Source organism: Protopterus annectens, chromosome 3.part1 (genome assembly GCF_019279795.1).
Source record: "Protopterus annectens isolate FY-2018-M chromosome 3.part1, PAN1.0, whole genome shotgun sequence".
Lineage (NCBI taxonomy): Eukaryota > Metazoa > Chordata > Ceratodontiformes > Protopteridae > Protopterus > Protopterus annectens.
Window position 1 is genome coordinate 1459352823 of NC_056732.1, and position 25985 is coordinate 1459378807.

General features: G+C 35.6%; 1 protein-coding gene across 2 annotated transcripts in view; it reads right to left on the reverse strand.

Annotated features, from left to right (window-relative positions):
- STEAP1 (STEAP family member 1) overlaps positions 1-22287 on the reverse strand; it is a 131819-nt gene extending 109532 nt beyond the window's left edge. For both annotated transcript variants that reach the window (XM_044067994.1, XM_044067993.1), the window contains exon 1: positions 22106-22287. The gene's annotated coding sequence lies outside the window, so the exon portion shown is untranslated. The remainder of the gene's footprint in view (positions 1-22105) is intronic.
- Between the last annotated feature and the right edge of the window lie 3698 nt (positions 22288-25985).

Genomic DNA, 25985 nt, shown 5'->3' on the forward strand with positions numbered 1-25985 from the left:
CTATTTTCAATGTCTGCAGGTTGAGAGGCGTGTTCTTGCTAATATCTGTTTTTACATATTGCTGGAACTTCACACACTGCAGTCATTCTGTAAATAGGCTTCTGTTTGGAATGGTCTTCCAAATCCATAAAGTCTGTCTAGACTATTGGATTAGTATTATTGGAGGAACTTTTCTCCTTTTGCCCTAAGTTCTTCTAAACTATTATGCAAAGCATCACACGTCAGCATTAAGCATGTAGTCCCACTATCTGATCCATCTCTTAATCCACTGCTGTCAGCATAGTGCAAATTTTATAGAAAATGCAGAATTCCCTTTTGGCTAGTGGCTAGCTATTGGTTTCCACCAGGTCCTTCTCCTTTAGTGAGGTAACACCATGGAACAATCCGTAAGCCACTTAATATTTTCTGTCCCTGACTGATGCTCTGTTGTTTGACCTTGTTTGTGTGTGTGTGTGTGTGTGTGTGTGTGTGTGTGTGTGTGTGTGTGTGTGTGTGTGTGTGTGTGTGTCTACTTTGTTTGATAGAAAACACATTTCACTGAAACTCATTTCGTCAAAGCCTCATTTCACTGAAAGTGAATTGCCTGAGCACAATTCACTGAAAGCTCACTTCATTGAAAACTCATTTGACTGAAACTCGTTTCATCTAAAAAGGTATACGCCCTGTTCTCTACTGTAGTGTGATACTAGAGTTAGTATATATAGTAAGGTGGGTGTGGGGAGCACATGGATACTTACAAGTCAAATGAATAACTGTTTCCAGAAGATAATATATACCCAAACTATGTGGGGGGCTACACCCCCCACACCCCCTAATGTGGGGGGCTGGGTCCCCCACCCCACCGAACTATATATATTAACTCCAGGATCGCTCCACAGTGTGATAACTGGTGCGTAATGAAGCAATCTATGGGTGAGAGTAATTAGTTTTGGCTATTGTTTAATCACAGTTATATAATTATTGGTCTGGCCTGGCAGGGCTAGTGTGTGCTTGAAAAAAAACAGAAATATATTACTTGGCCATTATATATTTTATTTGCTTACAGTTAGATATCTTTGGTACAGTATATATCCCCAATACACCTCATATTTTGAAACAAATTCTCTTTCTCTACATAGTTCTGGCATGTATTCTGAAAAGAAAAACTGTTCCTAGAATACTTTCTAGTATGCGCATTTGAGTATGACCATTAACTGTGTTCAAACTGACTCTGTTGTAATATACTCATTCCATTTCACACTCTTTCAGCTGCTTCCTTTACTCCTTTGCTTTGAAGTAACAAGCCACCACTGGAAATAAATGAATTACGTTGTCGCCTCACCTTGTTCTGTTCGATTCTCAGCTAGAGTGTCTTCTGTGTGGAGACATGCGTGAATGGGTGTACCTTCGTTGAAGGTTGTGCATCAGGGCTGGCAACCTGGCACGGAAAAATCCACTGCCAATCATTAGTGGACCGTAGTTCCACTGTGGCGGCCCCTAACCGAGAAAAGCCGAAAGACATAACAAGTGTTGGAGAAAGGTGGTTATCCTCATAGGGGTTCTGAATCTTCTAGGTCCAGACTGGGACATAGGCTAATAGGCTCTTGGACTGCTAATAGACACTTAGTTTACAGCATTATAAACATAGCCAACAATCCATATTCAAAAGTTCTACCCAGCCTCAAGGAGGGCAACACAAGATAGACTGGGGAGAATTTTAGACTGCCCATCCAGTTATCTAGGTTTACCTTGAAAGTGGCAAGATTGCTACTCTGCTTGACATGTAGTGGAAGTTTGCTCCAGAAGGGGACACATTTGGAATATTAATCCAGCCCATACTGGAACTATTGTGAGTCAGTGGAAGGTCAAATAACACTCAATTTACAGCATTCTACAAAATGTAGATCACCATAGGCCAGGACTTTTGGCCTTAAAGTCTGAGAAACAGATGCTAAACAGGAGAGGGTCCAGCACTGATTGCTGTAATACACAACTGGTCATTTTTTTCAGAAATGGCATATTGTTACCTCCAGAGCAGATAAAGATTTAGAGATGACTGAGGTCTTGGATCATGCCATTAGTTTTTTTCACCTGGTAATTGCATGTGCCACAAATTATAAAATTACGAATGCTTCCCTAACCATATCAGAAGGTGTTCAGGATGTACAGATGATGGTGCAGAAAGTATTCATTGATCACCTCTATGTAGTTTGGAGTAAGAAGAAAATGTAATAATAAGAGAAATATGATGGCATATGAATTTTAGGAGTGGATTTTATGGTGAGCTGTAAGGTTAAAGATGAACGTGTGGTCTGGAGGACAATTAAGAGGTAAACAAGCTATGGAACTGGGTCAGGGATGGAGTATTTGGGATTATGGAAAAGGGTCTGATGAAGATGCAGAAAAGCGAAAAAGCTTAGAAGCTAATTTGGATATTAAAAAATGTTAGACTAATGATAAGGGTAAATGATAGGGAATGTAAGTTCAGCCCTACTCCATCAAAGGTTTCAAAAGCTAACAAATCCTAATCCAACTATCTTGAAAAAAAATAATTTATCAGGATAAAAGTAATCATACACAGAAATAGTAAAAATCAGTACACACACACAAACACACACACACACACACACACACACACACACACACACACACACACACACACACACACACACACACACACACACACACACACACACACACACACACACACACACACACACACACACACACACACACACACACACACACACACTCTCTCTCTTAACTCACATGTATTAATAAAACTCCCCAAAAATAGAACAAAACAGAAATCAGTAAAACAAAAACACGTAAATTTTGTCAGGACTGTGACAAAATTAAATACTCTTTACAGTAATAGAAGAACTAAAAACTCAGAAAAATATGACTACATTAACAGATCAGGAATTGAGAAAGATATATATTTTTTTATTTTTTACATTTGTTTACCGGGAAAGTCTGACTGGGACAGAACCCATTTTCTGCAGAGGCCCAAGAGAAATGCACCAGACATGTCTTTGGAATTTGGGAGGAAAAAGAACCACCCAGCGGAAACCCACACAAACCCAGGGAGGACATGCAGACTCTGCACAGAAGGAACCCCAGCCAAGAATTGAAACAGAGAACTTCTTGCTGTGAGGCAACAACACTAACCGCTGCACCACTACTCCGCCCAATCAAAAAGTTTTTGAAAATCTGGGAAATGTATTCTGTAATCTTGGAAGGCATTGTGTGCATCATATTTGCTCTGTTATTGATATTTAGGGTGGTCCTGTTTAATAATGAAATAAATAAAAATATATTTTTTAATACTATATTCCCTAATCTATTGTAAACTACTAGTAGTTCATATTAAGCAACAGACATTCATATAGAACTGTATTAGGTATTACCTTGCAAACCAAGGAGAAGTAACCTCTAAATAACATGTAACACAAAAATAAAATCTGACAGTTCCAGAAGGCTTTCTTATGAGTTCACGTTTTGTTTTTCAGACCTATGATTTTTGTTGGAAGGAACTGTACCATTTCAAGCTGTTTCATATGGCTTATTTGAAAGTTATAAAACCCAGCAACACATTCACTGATGTGAAAGATCATCGGTGGGACACAATGTGGTACATTGATCTTCATGGAGTGACTAGACATGACCTTCAGAAGTAGCTGGCTACAGAATACACTTTCATTACTTTGGTAGACATAGACTGGTCAAAGTTTAAGTTGTTGTCTACCACTGTCCCTAGGATTTTAATGTTAGTTACATTTTTTATGATTTGGCCATTTTGTAATCATAATTTAAGAAATGTTGTTGCCATGCCTCATAGTATTTCCTTTTTGACATTAAAGGTCAGGTCATTACTACTACACAAGGTGTATAGTTTTTGGATGCCATCCTGGAAAAATTCTGCATCTTTTTCTGGAAATAAATGAATAAGGTACCTTGTTTGAAGTCATCAGGATATTTGGTTATCTCTGTCCCATTTCCCAGCTTTATATATATATATATATATATATATATATATATATATATATATATATATATATATATATATGAGAAAAATTAAAGTAACCCCCAGTACAGAGCCCTGTGAGACATTGCTAGTAACCCATGCTGGGTAGACAGGTGATCTTCCCCACCCTGATCTCTTGTGACCTGTTGATTATCCAATATTTTCCCATTGAATTATATATGGGGTGATATTTACTGCTTCTTATTTGTTAGATACACACATATATGGAGTGCTGCTGAATACCCAAGCAAAGCAAAATAATTGGCAGCATTCACTGCCCGTCTTTCATCAAGTGCTCTTAAGTCTCTTCAAGGAATTCCTGTAACAATTCATACTGTCCCACATGTAACAAAAGTAGGTCCTTTGTGTCATTTTGGATTAGCTTCACTATGACTCACTATGTAATTTTACTTAGTATGCTGATAGGTCTAAAATTGTTTGCATTTTTTTCAGATCCACACTCTCTTTGTGAAGTGGTGCAGCTGAAGCCTATTATAGGTCACAAATGTGTCCATATGTTTAACATCGTTGATACAGATTTAGTTATGTTTCCTTGATTCCATATAGGAAACCATCAGGTATATTTTCTGGTCTCGTGGAACCTGGATTTTTAATTTTACTGTCTGAGACTAAGCTGAGTTTGGAGTTAGATATGGCAGAATTAATAAGAAAAGTAAATAGATTCATTTTTAATGATTGGGGTAATTTCTGAAGGCTAAGCTGTACATCTTTTTTGTTATATACCTTACAAGATCATGATTTCAACATTTTTTTCAGATTTTCCCTCTATGTGAGTGTGTCTTTCTAATATACATTTATTAATGCAGACAGTACCAAAATCATATAAATAATTAATAACATCTGTTTTTCTAAGTGCGTTATTTGCTGCATGATAGTCTCCGATAGGTAAATTCATACATAAATCTTTTTTTTTTATAGATACAGTATAATTTTACTCCTGTATTAAAAATTGGTATAATAACCATGGGTGGGAAGCAGAAATTATTTTTTCATTTCAGTATGACCATTAATATATTGCTGCTCCTAGAAGGGTTTCATTTTATTTGTTCTACATTCTGTCAGTGTGATATTTAATATATTGTTGCTCTTAGATTTCATAGCATTTGTTTTAAATTGCTTTGATTAACATAATTAATTAATGTTTGGGCATATTTATTTGAATATGAGTAATTTACCAAGAGAATGCTTTGAGTAGTTAAAAAATGACCCCATAACAAATTTATTTTCATTATTTTTTACATCTTGAACTTCAGTCAGAAAATCGTCATGATCTGTGCGGGTCATAGATAGTCTGTGGTAGCTTCTTATAATATTATATTCAGTAACACTGATGTTAACCATTGTGTGAATAATTTCTAGGTCTGAGTGATCTTCTTGGCATCTAGATTTCATGTATTCTTTTATAGAGGCTGAGATCCTAACACTTATCCCATCTGCAAAAAAAAAAGAAAAAAAAAAAAAACATGAAACCAGAGAATGCTGTAATTGGTTACCTGCATTTAGATATTTAAGCAATGATTCAGTAATGATAGAGATATTAGCATGCACCAAGGAAAGAAACCTTCTAAATCATTAATTATTGCTGAGTCTGCTAGTAATTACCAAAACCATCTTTAACGAGTTCTGTTATGTGTATTTTTCATTTTTTGACTTGGAAATTGAAGAAGTCTCAGAAAGGACACTTTGAGAATAAAAGACTTCCTGTTCGGCATTTGTACTCCACAGGGACAGAGTTGAAGTTTGTCGAATGCAGAGCCTTCCAAATGGTGTAGCATTACAAGAAGTGAATGTTATGTCTGTGATGACATGTCTTCAGCCAATGAGAGAATGAGGGAATACAAACTAGTATCTTGATAGATGCCACACAGATGATTTTCCTCATTATTGCCAGAATGTTCAGTAGTCCTGACATGCCATGCTATATATTCAAAAGGAGGACCTTCTTAATTATTCACTATAAAGTGAACAATGACCATGCCATAATTAGTCTTAATCATTTTGATCCTAATTGAGATGTTACAAATTTTGGCCCAGGCGAGCATGACACTGCCTCAAGCTTCTTACAAAATCTACTGAGATATGTATCTGTTTTATTGACAATGGAATCACAGATTATTGTGATGATTCTGGAGTTTCCATGCTGCAATGACTGCCACACCAGCTTATGAATATGATTGCTTAAATTTTTACTCCAAGCATGTTGTTGCTATGGAATCCCTCAACCACCATGGTGATACTAACTCTGTATATTTGATTTATTATGGTCAGGGAAAGGTTTATATTACATGTTATTTTGTGGAATTCTGGTTTTCTTGAAATTGTGTCCTTTGAGGTACAGGTTTGGCTTTGGAGGCTGTAGGTTTGAGAACCAGAACCATAGCTGGGCTGTCTGTCTTGGTACCCTGTGCACTTCATTAACTGGCACCCCCAATGTAAAGTTGAGTAGCAAAAAAGAAAATAAAACCTCTTTAACTATAGCAAGCATCCTTCACTTCAGCGCTTTAGTCATGACTACAAATGAAGTATTAGCATTCATTTCTGAATGCTGATACTGCACTCCTGCAGCATCAACACCTGCTGATATTGCCGCTTAACACCTTCCATCTGCGGCAGCCACCCCCATCTCCTTTCCCTAGCTACAAATCTGTGGAAAAACTCTGCATATGCAATTTTTTTTTTCAAATATTTTTTTATTTTCCAAATAATATAATGTCTAACAATACAATCATCAATAAACATGTATTATAAACCTTTATATACACTATGTACAATTGACCTGAACAAAGTAGGGGAAAAATAATAAAATATATGAAATTAGTAACAAAAATGTATAATATTCAATTAATAAAGTATAAAGTAACACATTGATTATTTAGGGTTCATTTTTAATGTCTCAATAAGAGTTAGATTTTTTTCCCAAGGATTGTTTGTCCATGTTTTAGGTGAAATTCTCGATTTCTTCACCTTGATTACTAATGTCGCTGTTTCTTCCATCAATCTCAAGAATTCTTCCAGAGTAGGTTCTTGTGAAGACTTCCACTTTCTAGTTGTACATTTCCTTGCCACAGCTAGTGTGGACCAAAGTAGGTATAGATCTTTTTTATTCATTCCCATAGTATCATTAACATTTAAGAGGACTAAAGATTTGGTTAAATCAAAGTATCTGTGAATATAGCTTGGAGAAAAATATTAATTTCTTCCCAGAATTTTTTTCCCAGCTAGAGCGTCTTCTGTGTGGAGGCATACGTGAATGGGGCGTGCCTTCGTTGAAGGTTGTGCGTCAGGGCTGGTAACCCGGTACGTAAAAATCCACTGCCAATCATTAGCGGACCGGAGTTGTGCTGTGGCTACTCCTAACCGGGAAAAGCCGAAAGACGCAAACAATACAATCAAAAAAATATATGAGACCAATCAGCTTTACAGTTTAAAGAACATCTCCAACAAATGGATTTATCAAGTGAATTGAATTTGGCTAGTTTATCAGGTGTAATAAATGCCCTGTGAATGTATTTCCATGTAAATATTTTCCATATTTGTAAATTAAATGTTAAGTTAACAGAACATAAACGATTTGTTTTACTCTCAATTGATAGATTAGTGTGACATCCTTTTGCTATGAAATTCCAATATCTTGCATTAGGGTTAGTTTTATATGTTATCAATATTTTGTATAATTTTGAAATTAGATTTGTCCAATTATAATTGTCGTAAATAACTTCAGATATTAGATATCAAATTTGGACTAGTTTTATAAGGAGAATTAATAATTTTACTATTAAGGTCCTTAACATATGATAATATGCTTTGTAGTATCACCAATCTGCTGATGGAATGTCATATTTATTCTGAATTTGTTGAATGTCTAATACTACTTGATTCTCTATACAGTGTTGCCAACAAGTAAAATTTTTCACCTCCTATCTAGTTAAAATAACATTATTAATTTTATTGAAGAAATTCTTTGTAGAGCTAAATGGTATTATCAAGTCTAGCCAAATCTTAATAGCCATGTTAGTATATATAAATCTTCTGAATAAATTGTAAATATTATTTATATAATTTAAGTTTGTTGGTTTTGTTATATTATATTGAATATTAACAGTCAATATGTGCCACATCCTATTATTTTGTTCACTTAATATACAATTTTTAATTATTTTATTTTCATTTAGAAAAATAATATTGTGCAATGTTTCCATGTTGAAGAATAATTAGGATCTATCCAATTAATGATAGTTCTTAATATGGAAGCTTTTATGTATGATTCTAGATCTGGAAGTTTAATTCCACCCATTTCCCAAGATCTAATATGATGTGTATAGGCTATTCTATTCCTTTTTAGATACCAAAGAAAGTTTAATAGACATTTATTTATTTATTTATTTCAAGATTTTCTTGTTAGGTACTATAGGGATAGCTTGTGCAATGTAATTGATTTTTGGAAGTATTGTCAGTTTTATTATTTGAAATTTGTTTTCAAATCTCAAGAACATTTTATTCCAGCTTACTATTAACATTTTTATTGTATTAATTATGTTGCTATAATTTGTGGCTAATGTAGATTCCAAATTATCACATAGTGTTATTCCTAAATATTTTATTATGGGAACTTATTTTCCTATCACACAATCTGTTGTTAAGGTAAATTCTCTCTTTTTCTTCAAATCTATATAATTAGATTTTCCCTTGTTAAATCTAAGGCCAGAAATATGATAAAACCTTTCCACTATTTCATCCAGTTTTTGTACTGATTTCTCCAAGACAGATAACGTGAGTAAAACATCAGCAAATAACATCATTTTTTAATTGAGTTGACCATATACATCTATGCCTGATATATTAGAGTTGTGGCATACTAATGAGGCAAATAATTCAATTCCTAAGGCAAACAGGATGGGAGACATCGGACATCCCTGCTTTGTACCTTTCGTTATTTCAATAGCCTTCGAGGTAAATGGCCCAAGTTTTACATAAGCCAAATTGTTTTTATAGATATTCTTTAATAGCATAATAAAATTAGTAGGAAATTCAAACAATTCTAAAGCCTTAAAAAAAAATCTCAGCTCAATGAATCAAAGGCTTTTTCTATAGCCAAAGCTACTATTAGAGCTTCTTGGTTGTTTCTGTTTAGAAAATCTATGAGTGTTAGAATTCTTTGTATATTGTCATGTGTGTGTCTTTTATAAATGAATCCTGTTTGATCCTCATTTATTATGTGTGTCAATGATTTCTTAATTCTACTAACTAATATCGACATGAAGATTTTATTATCATTGTTAAGTAAAGATATTGGCCTATAAGATTTATACTGTAAAGGGTCTTTGTTTTCTTTTATAATGGGTGTAATTAAGGAGTATCTCCATGAAACTGGAGTTGTGTTTTGTGCTAGAATTTCATTCAAAGTTTTGTGAAACAATATTACTGAAGATGGAAATATCTTATACAATTCATTAATTATTCCATCAATTCCTGGTGTTTTGTTACTTTTACTTTCCTTGATTTTTTGAGTAATTTCTTTTAGAGATATTTGTTTTTGAATGTCTAACTTTAACTTTTCTAGTGTCGCCTTTACCTTTACTAATTTCAGGTCTAAGTTTGATGTATTAGTTATATGTGAAGTATCATTATAATGGTCAGAGAAATAATGTTTAAATGCATCTAGTATATTATTTATATCCAAAACCTTTTTGTTTTTTTTCCTTACTTCATGTATAATACTTGTAATATTATTTTTAATTGAATGTTTTTTTTTAATCTTATTGCTACATTATGCATAAGTTTGGGTGATACTACATAGGAACTAAGTTTTAACCATTCTACAGCTGTATTAGTTTTGTGAGTTAAGATTTCATTATATTTTTTGTTTAAGTCTTCCAATGCTTTTTTATGATTATTTTGTGTGTAAGTAGATGAATTAATAGTGAGATCTGTAATTTGTTTTTGGATGTTGCATAATTCTGATTCCCACTCTTTTAGCTTGTTTTTATACCATGAAAGATTTTTTCCATTTAGATAGGCTTTCAAGATATTCCAAAGATTAATTACATTTATTTCAGTGTGTAGTTTAGATCTAAAAAGAATTGTACTTCTGAATCTAACCAAGGTTTAAATTGTTTTAATTTTGTAATGTAAGCTGGACTTCTTGACATAAAAATCAATTTCTTATAATCTGTATGTATTTTGAGAATTAATGAAGTATGGTCTGAAAAGGGACAATGGATTATGGAAAATTTTATTATTTTTGAATTTATCTCTTGAGATATGAAGATTTTATCAATTCTAGTATGTGTCCCAAATTTGTGGTCTTGGTGTGAAAATAATAATGAATTGTTTTCCTTATAACTAAATGTATGAATTAGATTAAAACTTTCTTCCCATTTCTTAAGTAGCTTCCCTATAGAACTTGCACGTAAATTTCTTTTGCTTGTGGTCTCTGATTTATCCAATATACAATTAAAGTCACATTCCAAAATCAAATTTCCTTTATATACTCTAGTTATTAGATCCATGTGTTTTCTTATTGTCCCAACCCCAATACCTGGAAACCAATAAATATTTACTAATGTCCAGAGTCTGTTGTTATATTTTACTATTACTATGGCTAGGAGTCCTTCTTTATCTTCATATTTGTAAATGATTTGAGGCATAGTGACATTTTTTCTATAAAATTAAAGTTCCCCTAGTCTTTTTCTTATATGAAGAGTGAGATAAGATCATATATTCATTAGGATTCCAGTTAAAGGTATCATTTGTTTTGAAGTGAGTCTCTTGAAGAAATACCACTTGTACTTTATTTAATTTCATATATAGTAATAAATTAGATCTTTTCCTTGGATTGTTTAAACCATTAGTATTTAAGGATAAAATAGTCAAGTCCATTCTCAGTATTTAACTTTACATCATATTTGTTTTGTATTATATTTTGTAATACCATACCAAATGTAAAATGTGTGACTACTGTGTTAATAATTCTCATTGTAGTCAATATTTTAATTTTGGTCAAATAACTTAAAATACAGTTTAGTTCAGGCCAATTAAAAAAAGAAAAAAAGAAAAATGCCAAAATTACTTGTATAACAAGAAGTATATAAATATTTTTGTAAACCATCTAATGTACATGAAGTGAAATACACTTCCAATCTGTTAGATGAGAAGAAATCTAACAGATTGCCTACCATAACTTCCATCACGAAAAAGAAAGAAAAAAATGAACCCCTTTCGAGCTCCAGTACACCTTTTCTCTTATCTTGGAGATTTAACAATATTAGTTATTATTTTCCCTATATAACTATTAATAATGAATTAACATAATGTATGGAAATGAGTATTGATTTGGTAATACAATTTAATTTTAGATTAGATTAGACTTCTTTTTCAGAATATAATCATCCTATCATGCACTACTTAAACATTCATAAAGTAAAATCTCATTTATAACACAGTAAATGTTGCTTAACAGTAGTTCTCTTTAGCCTGAGAGTAGTATATATACATATTAATAGTATCCAATATTCTGATATGACCAATATACTAATGATTATGTCAGATAAACACCCTCCTACATACTAAAAATAGAACTGAGTGAAGTAGATTTAGAAATGTATCAATAAGTGAAGATAAATATGGACAAGTCTATTCAGAACAGTTAAAACATACCACTAGACTTGTTATGAAAAACTATGTTGTCCATAGAATGAACCCTTAGAGTAGTGTTCACCAGAGATGATAATGTAAATATGTTCGAATGAACAATACATCATGAATCTCTACGTATCACTCACATGCTTTCAATTAGAGACAAATGAAAGCATAACCAGATTCAGTTTATTTTATGTCCACCCATGAATGTAGTTGTGACAAATTAAAAGAAAAATGAAGAAAGACAACATTAGACCATAGGGATCACTCACTGATGATGAAACAGAAGCAATTTGCCCTGATAAGTGGCCATGTGGGTGAGCAATTTATAAACTTCTTAATACTAATGCATAGTTATAATATCAATTCATGTTATGAGAATATCATCACAAAATATTGAACAAAATGCTAGTCAAGACAAAGCATTACTGAAGCTGTTCTGCACAGCCACAGTTCCCTAGAATCTTTATAATAGAGTGTTTATTAAAGACTGTGTCATGCAGCAAGATACAAGAGTAGGCAGACTCCCTTCTTTGTTATTAAATTGTTAAAAGTAATGACACTCTAAAAAATACAAAACCTATTAAGCTGAACAGTGCCTTAAGAAATCTCTCTCTCTCATATCTATTTAATTAGTGTTCTACTTGAATTTCTCATCAAGAATTACAATTTACAAATCTGTCTTATTTTCCTACTTGAAGCAGTAGGAAAAGCAGACCATGAAGACATTTTCTCATGGGCCCTTTACTTTAAAGAAATAAAGATGAAATTCCAAGGTGAACTCATTTTACCAACCATCTCACTAAGAAACTGATAACCTTATTATTTAAACAGTTGTCAATATTCAGTAAAAATATCACCTGCATAATAGTCAGCTATACAACTAATGTATGAAGGATTAAAGGTAGTTTATGTTATAAATCCCTACCTTAACCAAATGTGTTGCATACAATATCATTTAGGATTTTCATTTCTTATGAACCTATTTCTGTAAATGTGTAATTCAAACAATTCTTGGTAGAATGAATGACATCTTAACTACTTTATTATGCTAATTTATGTGCAATTTTACTATTGGTTTCCCAGTACTTCCCAGTCATCAAGGCAACTCCCACAATACATCAACAGGCACTCGCAAGACTGTCTGAGATGCCAATTTTATGAGTTATAGAACCATGGCTTAAAGTTTTGCTGGGAATAAATCAACTGTTCATCACAGAAAATAAGTACACATGCCCACACAGTTTAGTAGTGCAGTGAAACAACTTATTGCATGTTGGTATAAGAATTTTGGCTAATTACCAGCATCTTTGCCACTTTACTGACAGTTGAACCCCACTTACCAAAGATTAGAAAGCACTAAAAGGTGAGAAGAGTAATCAGTAATTTACTATCTACTGTATTCACTATTTATTTGGTTACTACTCAATCAATTCAATTGAACATGTCTAGGCAGTGTGAGCAGAGGAAAATAACAACACTGTACAGTACAGGGCTTACTATGTTATCTAATAAAGCAATGTGCACATTATATTCAAATAAGCAGGAGTTATAAGTACAAGGTAATAAGTCCCTTTGTGGCTTCTGAAATTAGATGATTTATGTTACCAGGTTAATGAAGTATTCAGTATAATATGTCTAAAACCTGTCTTAATTTTACTTATTATGTGCACAGACGTATGTCACAATTGCAACTGTTGTGTGCATCTCACACACATATTTTCCTATTCACACTTGCAACGCTGTAACAGATGCTTACAAAACTATCAGACATGTAATTTTTCTGGATCACCATAGCATAGTGCATCTTATAGCCTAGGTAGGAATAATTCAGAAGTAAGAAAAGACTGTGCTTACTTCAAGTGTAACAATGTAGTCTGTAATGCTGCTATTACTTTTTCAATTGGATGTTATTCAATATTATTGTAAATTCTTCTTTTTTGTGTTACCTACATGAAAAACAGCTACTCTGTCACTGATTTCACACCTATTCTTATAATTATTGAAAAGAAGTCAGGGTTTGTAGATTTTAATAATTCAAAGACCATGTTAAATGAGCTTAAAATATACTGCATGTGCAACTGATATACTACAAGCGCTACCTTAATAACAGACAAGCAGGGGATTCTTTAACAGACTATTTCCACCTTAAATCTTTCATAGCAGACAAGGGAAGCTCTAACTAGTGCACTAGAATGTTTCAAATAACAGCCTTGTCAGAACCCAGTAACGGAACTCTGTTTATAGTGACTCTGTTTTTTCTACATTTAAAAATATAAAATGGGAATTTGAAGTGTAGTGAAGTCAGTAAGTCACAGAAACTATGATTAAAATTTTTCAATTCCTATTATGCAACAATGAGGTGAACTAAATATACTATTAATAAAAAAGGAGATGAGAAAAAAACATTTGTGTATATGTTGTCTCTGTTCTTCCTTTACATATAACTAATTATACTAAAGTGAAAGATAACATTTGAATCTGGTTTTCCTCACTGCCTATGAATGAGATGTACCTATATTTTTAGAAGTCACTCTAAGTTATAAAACCATTTAACATTATCAGACACAACCACTAGACTTGTGATGAGTATGTTGCATAAAGTATGTTTAAGAAAAAGTATAAATGTCTCAGAGTATAATAGGCAATATAATTGATTATACAATTAACCCCCCATTAATATTCCAAAACGTGCATGCTGGTTGGTCAGCATACACGTTGTAAATCAGACTTATACTAATTGAAACTTTACCACTTTATTAGGTAGCCAGTTATTTTGGTGAAGTAAGAATTCTGTCTGATTTTCCTCTTCTTTGAGTCTTCAGTCTCAGATTATGGAAGACAGGGGAAAAGAGCAGAGGTAATAAACATTGTGTTTTCAACTTCATAAAGGAAAAGGCGGGGAATGGTACCTTACTCAGAATGAGAAACAGAAGAGGAGAAAGTGGTAGACAAACACGAGATTAGAAAGTGCGGAGACAGAGAGGGAATTGACTGCCCTACTAAGGACAGCACACAGGACACAAATGATCTACTTTCTATAATCCTCAGGAATCTGGCCAGTATGATTCCAAATCCCCTGACAGAGCTCTTAAGCAGTTCATTGGAGAGGTCAGAAGTGTTAAAAGACTGAAACATGAAAAGGATTGTACCTTTGCAAAAAGGAAAAGGAGAAGGTAACCTTGAATAGTCACTGGCTTTTCAGTCTGACAGTAGTGTCAGAGAAAATCCTGTAGAGAACACTGAGAAAACAGGGATTGCTTTCTTAGAAGACAGCAGTTTCTGTGACATTAACCTAGACAAGTATATTGCCAGAATGACCTGTAAGTCAGCCCTGATCAAACATATTGGGATACAGAAGAACAAGACAAATTATACCAGTAGACATGGTCTTCCTGGATTTCACCAACGCATGTGTCTTGATCCAGCAGAGGCAGCTGCTAAAAATATGCAGATATTTGTAGGGAATAGAACCAAGACTGAGTAACTGGACTGCTGGTTTATGGTCCAGTAGGACACAAATAGTTGTGGTGACAGGGATGATGTTAGGAAACTTGAAGTGATCAGTGGAGTGCTGCAGGGTGAATTCCTCAATAAAGTACTCTTCAGTGTCTTTGTATCTGATGTGTCTGAGGGAAATGAGAACAGCATCTAACTGTTAGTGGTAGGAGGTAAGGAAAAACTAGAGATGGTGAGCAAATAATTGGAAGGTAGCAGTTAAAGTTCATTGCATGCAAACATTGAGTGGTGGCCTGACTCCACAGCAACCCTGGTTTATAATATCAGTTGGTGGAGTGAAACTTGTGCTCTGATAATATTACCCTATATAAATGTCCATCACAGGTTGTCAAGAATTATTTGGTATAGGACCTACTAATGTGTACACATTTCAACTGACAATACTGTATGCTGGCAATAATGTATAATGTTACTTCCTTATTGTCTCAGACTATGGCTAAATGAAGGTGTTGACATGAGCATAGCTACCTGAATAACAAAATGAACTAAATAAATAAGTAAACTTATAGCACCAGACCATAAAAAGATCTATGGATGTTGCTTGCACTTGGATTGGATCTCCACGAATAGAGAGAAGACAGTGGCAGCAGCAAACAGAATGCTGAGGTGTTTCCTTGGAAGGAAAGACACTAGAAGCAAAGAGGATGTGATGTCATTCTGCTGGGCCAAATTCAGGCCACACATTGAGTGATGCATATAACTGTGGATTTCAAGAAGAGGCATGTCAGGTTGCTAGAAGGAATGCAGACAAAAGCAAAGCAACGCTACATATGGTTGAAGGGAAGAGAAAAGAAAAAAGGGTAGAAAAGCAGGATCTCTACTCACTTGATGCCAGAAGAGACAGGCATTACAAGATATGAATGTGTCAGACCATGTTAGGTGGGTGCAAAGGGATCACCCCAAACAAGGAGGATGGGGGTGGATGTGGCACAGGCAAAGACTCTAGGGACAACTACAACCTGGATCTGTCAAAGAACTTTCCTACAGAAAGAGTTGTGGACTTGTGGAATGCACTGTCAAAATAGGAAATCCACAGAGGCTTTCAGAAAGGCATGGGACAGGTGGATAAATGGTAAAAATGAAGGGAAGAAGGGAACAGTTAGCACAGGCTATACTGCTTTGAGCTTGTAACAAGCTGTTTCATGTAGTCCAGGTTACAGGGTTTGAGTCATTCCACCTCCACTTGCCTACTGTGTGACTCTGATGAAAGTCATTTAAGCAGAGAGTTCATATGGGCTGGCCTGAAAAAGGACACTTGTGTCCAGTGGGATTGCCTGGTCAACTAATGAATTAAAAATACAAAAGAGGTAGAATGCAATTAAAGGACAGGATAAATAGCCTTAATCTTTCTTCCTAACATCAGGTGAATGCAACATAAAATGCTTCAGTGAAGCCCCTTTATAAAATAAATCATTTTTCCTGACCAACAAATAATACCTTCTTCTCAGTGCTGAGTTGGCACTTCACAGATCTTTCATTTCTTTGCAATATTTCTCTATGATTTTCAGACTAAGATTTCCTTGTTTGTGAGTCAGCTATCCTGTCACAAAATATATTAATCAAATATGCTTTTCTGTGTTTAGATTCACAGTGAATGCAACACTTTGTTAATTCTGAACTAGTGTTTCATGCCAAACCACAGGCAGGATATGCAAGCTTCATACATTTATGAATCACATTTCACAAGCAGGTCACAGTTTAACATGATTGAATGGGTATAGGTTTTTACTGTTTTTAAGTGTGTGTGTGTGTGTGTGTGTGTGTGTGTGTGTGTGTGTGTGTGTGTGTGTGTGTGTGTGAGAACTGCTCACTGCAACAATGGTACACAACAGATTAGGAATGCAAAACCAGTTGCCTTGAAAATGCATTACAGAGCTATAATAAACTATGTATCAATAACCTGACTGAGGAGCAGAAACAGAATGTCCTATCCATTTTGTTTTGTAAAGAGTTTGTTGTGATAAGGGTTGTAGTGATAACAAGCTGAGCAGGGTGTTCCAGACTTCTTTCTCCTTAACAAGACAACTATATCCATTCAGGTCACCAAAATATCTCAGTGGTAAGATATGTGCATCACACCACCAAGGTCTGTAGTTTGATTCTTATACCCAGTCTAAGTGGTCTGTGTATGCTTTCCATGTGCCTGTGAGTGTCTTCTCTGCGTATTATAGTTTCCTGTCATAAACATGCTGTTGGCTGCACTAAATTGTCCATATTTATTGTATTTACTCTTGACCGTGTTGCCTGGTCATACTTGAAAAATGTTTAATGGACAAATTCACTTTTGTAGTTAACAAAGAGAACTATATGAAAATAAATGAAACCACTTGTTCTGTAGGATATGCAGGCTGAGGGACATTAGGTCTTTGCCATATCCAGAGTCTGAGCTGCTGCTTCCTTCTAGTAGGTTGTGGCTGCTCTATGTCCTATGAAGGCATTTCCCTTGAGTATCATTATTAGCTGCCCAAATCATCTCAGTTGTCTCTTCTCAACCTAGAGGAACAGTGCCTTTATCCTGAGATCTTTCTGCATTGCCAAGCACATCAGTATGTCCCAGAAAGTGAGCCAGTAGCATTATTAAGAAATCTTTCATATGTCCCAAGAGGTAGTTTCCATTGTCAGGACTTTGTTCTTCACAAACTACGTTATTACTGCCTGACACGGCATAAAACCCAGCTTACACTTTGCCTTACAGGTGGTGAGCCCACACAGAGGTTCCTTGCAACTTTTTCTGGCTAAGACTGAAAACGCTACATGGGTCATCTGGTCACTAGGCACTTACTGGTAAATAGCAGCTCCAAGCTTGGCTCTGACACACATGTCCTGTATAACTACCTTGCATGACATTTTCTGAATCTTTCCATGAATCATCATGTGGATCAAATTTTGGATCACTCTTTATCTGGCCCTTCCTTTTAGACAATATAGCTCTACAAATTGTGGTGGCATGCAAGTCCCTCTGTCATGACAGTTTCCTGATTACAACAGAGTTTGCAACATTTGTTTAAATGACTACAATAAAACCATTATCAGCAAATCCTTCATCTTGTTGTACCCTAATTTCCCCAGCTGTACTGGGACCCACTTCCTCACTCAGTCTGATCTAAAAGTCCTGAATGCATCCTTTCCTTTTCGTTGCTAAATTGCTGTCTGACTTACCCTTCTTATTTACATACATAAACTACCCATCCGCTCATTAAATGAAAAGCTGGGGATTGCCTTGTGCCTTCACTTAAAAGCTGTTATCACTTAAGTGTTTAGATCAAGATTAAAAAAAGAAAGAAAGAAAGAACAAGAACCAAACATTAAAATGTGTGCAAGCGTTCTGGTCCAGAATGTGAAATTCAAAACTTATACTTTATAATTTAAATTACTTTCTAGATGTAGCACCATTTCAACCTGCAATAAGTATTTAGCTTAAAAAATGTTAATCAGGGTTAACAAGCTCAGCTGTCTGTTTCTGGTGTTTTGATGTAAATCTCCAGTGCTCAAAGCTATAATAATGATCAGACAACTATATCCATTAGTGTAGATTTCTTGAGAGAAAATGCTAGAAATACATGGTTAATGCTAGTGTGCAAATTGTTGCTCCGCAAGCAGTAAGCAAATATTTAATTGTCCATGCTTTTTAGGTGGCTTTAGACACATGATCCTGTAAGCTAGAATAAAGATGGCAAAAGAAAAACAGTTTTGTTTGCTTGACTTCAGATATTTATTTTTTGTTCAGTTTGCTGACATGATACCCTATGGCAGAAATCTACTGTAGTTTGTATTTCTACTACTGTGAGCTAATCTTAAACTTAAAAACTGATCTTTGCTCTGAAAACAGAGCTGCTGGCAGAATCCAGGCCGTTGCAGTTCCCCGATTAAACCTTTAACTGTTTTCTGGCATATCACTTGCCTTCTTTTGACTCAGTGAAACAACTTTTATCTTTCGCTCTAGTTTTCTGTTGGCAACATGTTCCAGGAATTTAACTTTTAATTTATTTAAAAAAAAAGAAAAATCCCATACGTTCAGTGACCAGCAACCTGCTTCACTACATACACTCACTACATTCCTAACCAATCAATGGCTGCCCATTTCTCTTCAGCAGCATATCCAAGAATGTAGCTGCACATTATAGATACATATTATCTCTTTTTCTTCTAGAATATATGCTATCAAGATTTTTCAGAAAATTGCTGTTTGACTTTAAGTGCAACAAGTGCATAATTGTATTTGTTTCGTTTTTGACAATACTCAAGTAATCTGCTATTTTTTTTTCCAGCAAAGCATACTGTCCATAGCTTTTTTGAGTCTGTGTAAATCATTTTGGTTTCCTCTGACCCTCTCCAAACTTGGTAACAGCTGCTAGTTTGTTCTACATGGACAATCTGGTATAGTTCAAGGCTGGCAAGCTGACTAAGGTTTGCCACGTCAGCTTACCAACCTATTCTAGTGAAAGAAAACTATTAGCGTGCATCTTAGTAACACATCTCCTGTGTGACTCAGGCTCACTTTCACATTTAAAAACATTGGTGAGTTGCTACATTGGCCCATCACAGTGTGTCTCTTATTTTGGTGTATCTTTACCTTTTCTTTTGTGTTGCAGACAGTCAGAAGTGGCACAGACTTGGCGTGGCTCTGTTTATCCCATATCCATTTTGCACATGACAGTTTTATACATCTTCATCTTTTTATTTTCTTGGAGGATACATGTTTTCATAACCTACCCACAAACTTCTCGTGGCTTTAACACTTGGCACACTTTTACACCGCATTGTGTACAAAGTTCAGTGTAGTGTGCTACTCTACACAATATTAACAATCACAGTACAAAGACATGGTAACCCAGGATTACTACATGCCATAGCCAGTAAGACAAGTTACCAAATATAAGTGGCTAAGACAAAACATGGTTTCAGTGGTCTCTAAAATGGCACACTTACTGTATTGTATGGAAGAGTGTTTTGCAAAATAAGCATTGCTATAGGAATTGCATTGTTCTCTGATTCCCAAAACTGTTTGCATTAGGATACTGAATGGCCTTCTATTGGTATGGGATGGAAAGTAATGTTGTATCCAAATCTTTAGTTTAGAGGTATATGTTGGATTGTGGATTTATTTTATTTTATTTAACATTTTTAACCAGGTAAGTACACTGCTCTGAATATCTTTTTCAGCCAGGACCTGAACCATTTCCATTTGGAAAATACATGATAAATGTTTATTAGAGTCGCTGAACTATAGCTCATAGCTGGCCTGAATCTTTTTATTTACACTGTGTAGATAGATAGTTCTTTACTTTTCAGCATGTGCCCATTATGTATAGACACTCTTGCTTTAACAGAATGCCTATGTGCAAGGCTGGGGGTGGGTTACATTCTTTAGATCTGGTGCTCGATAATATACAAATGATACAAAACTCTGTCATGTACCTGACGATCACATATTAGTTTCTATGATTTCCAGCTCTAGTTGGATTATAACTGACATTGGCTAACACTGACTAAAACTATGGTATTAATGTTGAAGCCACACTGCTGGCTTCACAGTACAGATTAGTGGACTATATCTATGCTTTATGAACATTTGTTCAGGGTATGCACAAAATAAGGGATTTGGGCTTGATCCTGAATGTTGTCTGGTTAGAGGTCAGTGAGACAGCAGTGTATCTGAGAAGACATAATATCTTATGAACACAGGTGTAATATGTCCCCCACTCCCACTGGAAGGAAATCCCACTTTTATGCTTTTGCAGCCCTGGTGATCAATATTTTTGCAAGTTCTCACTGACAATTTACCTATGCCAGAATGCAATTTCTCTCCTGTACACAGACTGCATTGTTTCAGCGTTAGATGGAAAATTGTTTTGAAAATCATCTTGTTTGCATGCATACCTTTAGAATGAAAGTTAAATGACTCTCTGCAATACTTTTTGGCCCCAATTCCTTAAGCTGTACAGTGTGCTCCATTAAAGGGCTTAAATGAGACTCTCAGACATCAACTGTTGGGTAGTTATTATGCAGAGAAAAAACAGACTGTGATTGTCCAAAACTACACAATACATCAAATGGATCATTTCCTGGTTGGTAACATTCTCCTTTAGATATGTACTTGCTTGGAATTAAAACCTCAGACATAAATTTACGAAGACTATTGTTCTGGTTACACAAGTTCTCTTTTCTCACAGGCTTGTTTTGCTCTTTCTCACACACCTCACTACTTGCAAGAACATGGCCACATTCCTATACTTGCAATGAAAGAATGTATTCCAGTAAGAAAAATACATTGTTAGATTATCATTTACAGAATCACGTCCTCTGCTTATGTTTGTAATAGGCTTGCCTGGACTATATACTTTTAAGCAGATCCTTAGTGCAGATAGACATATCTTTTAGTGATAAAACTGTTTTAAACATGAGTATTATGGAAGGAGGGCTTACAATCATTTAACTTGTCTAGCATGCCAAAGAAATAATAATCATACGCTGTGTATTACTATTATTACGTCTTGCAAACAGTGAGTGGCAATGAAGACGATGTCAAGCTTATACATTTCAGTGTACTTGTTTAAGTGGCATTTCTTTATATTGGACAAAAGCAACAAAATATTAATTTCATTGCAACATACAGGACACTAATTATGTAATAAAATTTAGTTTTGCTCAGTTTTTATCACCGTGGTCAACACTAAGAAACATAAAAAGAATCCATTTATGGAGCTAGAACTGTTTGTTGTTGATACATACATAAGTGTATTTAGCTTTGCTTTTAAAGTCTTCACTTTTATTTAATTTCTGTTTACATGGTTGAACATTCAAAACATTGCATTAAGTTCCATTTGTATACAAAGTTTTATAGTTTGCTAGGCAGAGTTGTGAAATATCTTCAAAGAGCATTAGCGAGAAGGAAAACATGAAAATATGTCAACAGCCTACCTTGTCTATTTAGAAAGGAGGAGGAATTTCACAAAGCACAGCTTTCTTGAAATGCTCATCTGAGGCATTCATTCATTTGTGACCCTTTATTTACAGAGCAAAGTTTATGGAAGAGGAGGGGGATCATTTAAATGGCTGGGTTGTAGCAGCATTTTAGTGTAGTTGAATGCATCTCCACTGCAGGCGACCAGTACACTGAAATACACCACTTTTTGCAGGTGGCGTCTTATAAAGGGTTTTTCTCTTTAACATTATATTAAGCCCTTCCCAGTTTTAGACGGGGAGCCAAAAAGGTAGTGCCTGCAGTAACCAGTGAAAACTTTTCTTTTACAAGTGGTTGTCATAAAATATCAGAGTTACATGTCTCCTGTTATCAGTCAGAAGGGCTATGCTGAACATTTCACACTTAGAATGTTTTAATCAGAATTCTTGAGTAAGAAGTACCCCTTTACTTACCTTATAAGAAAAACAGAGTAGTTTATGTTTGTATGGGTGTCTGCACACAGAGCATATCCCTTTAAGGCTTTATCAGAACACTGAACAGTTCATTGTAAAACAAAATATATATGTCTGTTGATACTGAAGTCTGTGCAAGTATACAATTCTAAATCTAAATTAATAGACACATGTAACTCATTTTCCAATGACATATAAACAAGGAAAATTCTGATCTTGTACTGAATAGTGTATATTCCCAGAATAATACACATGAGAGGTAGATGACTATGGTTACTGGCAGAATGGTTCTGAGCAGTATTTCACATTCAGAATGGCTTAGTCTGATTTCTAGACATAAAGCACACTGTTTACTTATCCTACAGGAAAAACAGAGCAAATAAAATACCTGCATATTATCCTTGATGGAGAAAATGACAACTACTAGTTTCCAGGTGAGTCACAGAAATGAAATTATTATTCTTTATTATTTAAAAAAAAATCAAACAGTAAACTTGCAAAAGCTGTGTTTTAACTTTTATCTACGTGGTGTATGACGTTGAAGATGTCATCAATCCCATCCAAACTCTTTGTTTAATGCTAAATGGAGACATGCATATTTCCCAAATATGTACTGTTTAGCAAAGACTAAATAAATACAAGTATGAGCAGGACTAATGATGCAGGGGGCAGGGTGTCTGTCAGCACATCCTGCCCAGGTGTCCTGCGGAGATCCTACAATGCCAGAAAGACAAAAGGAGAGACTTTGGAGTATTTAAGTACCATTTTTTGTTTTTTCTTGCTGTTTACTGCTTTTTCCTCCCAAACGCTCCTTTTCTGGCATTTATTGCTTCTCAAAACGCTCATTTTATACTGAAAATTGCATTTACTTGTGCCTGCACTTTTTTAAAGTCATTTTTGCTGTAAATTGTATTAGTTAATTGTATCTGGCTTCCCACTCAAGTGCAACAGCCATTACTGAACTGTAAAAGTTGTTTGTTACCTGTTTCTACTATTTTTCCTGAAAAAACAAAAAAGAACAAAAATCTTGCTATTTTACCACCTTACTGAGCTAGAAAAGTCCAGTTTCAGATACCTGCTGATACCTGGACTGTGTTTGAGCTTCTGTGTTGGCCATACCTTACTGGGGCAAAAAGGAAGTTTCTTTGTTCACCAGTGAGAGTGGGGAGCTCTGAACAGACTACCTGTCCTTGGAGGAGTGGTTTCTGCACAGAAACTGTAGTTTTATTGGCCATTTTGGGCTAAATTCTAGCTCTTTAATCTTTCTGATATAAAAAACACATTTGCACGGTTTTGCGCATTGCACAGAGGTGGTTAGCAAGGAATAAACTACCCCCGGCTCCACTGAGTCTGCTCTTCAGTTTTTCCCTTGGTACTAGCCAGTTCTTCCAGTTTTAGCACTGAAATCAGTACTTTTAGACTAACACTTGGTGCAAAAAGAGTCAGAAGCACTATATAAACTATAATACTAGATCCCCAACAGTTGTCTGTAGAGAACAGTCAAATTACTCTTCCCAAAAATAAGTTCCTTAACCCATTCAGGCATGTCCAAGAGCCAGCTCCCAGTGGGTTCTCCTGTGCACCTGATGAATTTGGGCATCCTGAGGCAATGTCACAACTGCCTCATGTAAACAGACAACAGTCTCCTCCTACCACAAGACACCACAATCTGAGAGAGATGCACTTACATAGCTAAACTTGAAGCAAAGCTCTCTCCAGTCACAACTGGAATTGACAGTCAAGAGGAGAAGGTACCTACCTGCAGCACACCACCTACTACACATAGACCCATCATACATCCAAATGCGAACCCCACACATAGATACATAAAGAAATATTTGGAGGCTCTAAATAAAAATCTGTGGAAACAACAGAGACCTCCAAAGCAGACACGCAAGCAACCTACACCCACAAACACACCGCAATCATCACATAACCACAAAAAACAGTTTGCCGCACAACCACAGCCCCTAAGGCAAAACACCATACCTAACATACTTGCAATAGGTGACTCCTTAGTCAGGCACACTGATGTCCCTCTAACCAGGCTGGATAAGGAGAAGGTCACTGTCAGTTGCTTGTCAGGCACCAGAATCCACCACATTACCCAGTCACTCAGGTCACTCCACAACAAGTCCAAATACAACTTTGTCATTGTCCATGTTGGTGTGAATGACCTGAGACGTACCTCCCTGGACTACATGAAAAGGGACATAGAAGAGCTCTCTGATTATGTAATCAAGGTAGGTATGACCCTAGCCCTGAGTAGCATCTTACCCTCACCAAGTATGATACCACAGTACAAAGAAAAAATAATAAATTTCAACAATTTTTTTTGTTTCTGGTGTCATTCAAAGGGGATCCAGTATCTGTCTGTCTGGGATGACATGCTCGACAAGCCTCGATGCTTTGCCAGGGATGGCTTGAACCTGTCACCCCTGGGATTCAGGATACTGGCTAAGGCTCTTGCCAGCCCCATAGTGCCTTTTTTAGGCAAGGCTCAAAAAAACAAATCAACCACTGTAACAAGTACTAGCGATAATAAACTGAGGGTCATGCTGCTAAATGCTAGGAGTTTAAACCTCAAAATACACTCTCTAGAGGCACTCCCCAACATGGAGAATATCGATATTTGTGCAGTAACTGAGACCTGGTTCAAGGCTCAAGAGAGCACCCCAGCGATTCCAGGTTACAACTCATACCACACATTTTGACCACAAAACCCAGACTGAGATACAAAGGGAGAAAGCATATCCGTATTCATCAGGGATAACCACACTTCCAGACTAGTTGCAAAGTATGATGCCTTGGAGATCATCCAAGTGCGACTAACAATGGGCAAAACTGCAGTTTAGATTGTAGCTTGCTACAGACCACCTTCCCTGCCCTAGGACGCTCACTCCGCTTTCCTCAAGGTATTGGAAAACATAAAAGTCCAACCAAACACCCTTATACTAGGTGATTTCAATTACCCAAACATCAATTGGGAAAACTACAAAAGTATTAATACCTTTGCTCAGCACTTCCTGGAGTACATTAACTCCAATGCTCTGGACCAGCTTGTAAACACTCCCACAAGAGGTAAAAATATACTGGACCTAGTCATCACCAACATGGGGGACAAATGCACCACACCTGTGGTAAATTCCTCATTGCTCAGATCAGACTACAAACTCATCACCCTAGATATCCACATACCACCCCATCCCAAAAGAAACCATGGTGAAAAACTTGTCCAAAGCAAACTTTATGCTACTCAAGACAGAGGTGGCAAACTTTGTTACTCCCATGCAGAATTTCAGTATGACTGAATCTGCTATATCCTCTACAAAAGCACTCTACAAGCACCTACATGAGTGCATTGACCATGCTATCCGAAACAAGACCAAGACCCACTCCTCCAAAAAGAGGAGACCAGTCTGTT